This window comes from Muntiacus reevesi, chromosome 11, assembly GCF_963930625.1.
Source record: "Muntiacus reevesi chromosome 11, mMunRee1.1, whole genome shotgun sequence".
NCBI lineage: Eukaryota > Metazoa > Chordata > Mammalia > Artiodactyla > Cervidae > Muntiacus > Muntiacus reevesi.
In genome coordinates, this window is record NC_089259.1 from 6,051,974 (window position 1) to 6,053,429 (window position 1,456).

Sequence of the window (1,456 nt, forward strand, 5' to 3'; positions counted from 1 at the left end):
GAATGTGCATAGAATATGAAGTTAAAAGGGAAGCATGTATGTATGCACACATAGTTCAAAATATATAGAATGGGACTGGAGGGGCGGGAGGGTCACCTTCGAGCGTCTGCAATGCCCGCCCGCCGCGTCCGGATCGCCCCGTCTGCGCGGGGCCGCTGGCTGCACCCCCTGCGAAGCTGGGGCGGGGAAGCAAGGAGGGTCTGTGCGAGGCGCCCTGGACGAGAAGCTGGACCTTTGCCGCTGCGGTCATCCGCGCCTGGCTGGGCAATTAGCAAAAGATGGTGGATCCCTTGGCAAAGAGTGAAGCAAATACTAGACGTATAAATATAGTAGAAAACTGTTTTGGAGCAGCTGGCCAACCCTTAACTGTACCTGGACGTGTTCGTATTGGCGAAGGCGTATTGACTAAGTTGTGCAGGAAAAAGCCCAAAGCAAAGGCAGTTTTTCTTATTTAATGATATTCTTGTACATGGCAATATTGTCATCCAGAAGAAAAAATATAACAAACAGCATATTATTCCCCTGGAAAACGTCACAATTGATTCCATCAAAGATGAGGGAGACTTGAGGAATGGATGGCTGATCAAGACACCAACGAAATCATTTGCAGTTTATGCTGCCACTGCCACTGAGAAATCAGAATGGATGAATCATATAAATAAGTGTGTTGCTGATTTACTCTCCAAAGGTGGGAAGACACCCAGTAACGAACATGCCGCCGTCTGGGTTCCTGACTCTGAGCAACTGTATGTACGCGTTGTCAGAAAGCAAAATTCACACCGGTTAATCGTCGTCACCATTGCCGCAGATATGGTTTTGTTGTCTGTGGGCCCTGCTCTGAAAAGAGATATCTTCTTCCCAGCCAGTCCTCTAAGCCTGTGCGGATTTGTGACTTCTGCTATGACCTGCTTTCTACTGGGTACATGGCCACGTGCCAGACTGCTAGATCAGACTCTTATAGTCACTGAAGCCTCCTTTAAATGATGTATCTGATGATGATGATGATGATGATGATAGCAGTGACTAAGGGCATATTTTGAAATATTTAATCGGGTGTGACTATCTGAGAAATCAGCTCTGGGGGAATGTAAAATTCTGAGCTTTCTCTCAATTTTGCTCTTGCCATGAATTTGCCTGAGAAACTTTCAACCTATGTGCCTCAGTATACTCTATAGAAAATAGTTCCTGTTGTCATCCCCCCCACCCCACCCCCAGGTAACCTCTCCTCACCTCCCCCAGCTCCCTATTCTTCTATAGGGATAGGCTATTGCAAATGTATCAGACAAATGTTTGGTTTCTTGTTTTAATTCTAGACTACTTTCTTGGATGGTTGGGAAGAGATGTTTAACATATCACGTGCTGCATTGTTGTTTATTATATTTTCTGTTATATGGAAAAACTAAAAGAAAAGAATGATGGAGAAAGGAGTAAGATGTGGTTAGTGAATTATGTTATT

General features: G+C 44.9%; 1 pseudogene; it reads left to right on the forward strand.

The window, feature by feature from the left end:
• Positions 1-278: 278 nt before the first annotated feature.
• Positions 279-1,027, forward strand: LOC136144500 (pleckstrin homology domain-containing family F member 2-like; annotated as a pseudogene).
• Positions 1,028-1,456: the final 429 nt, after the last annotated feature.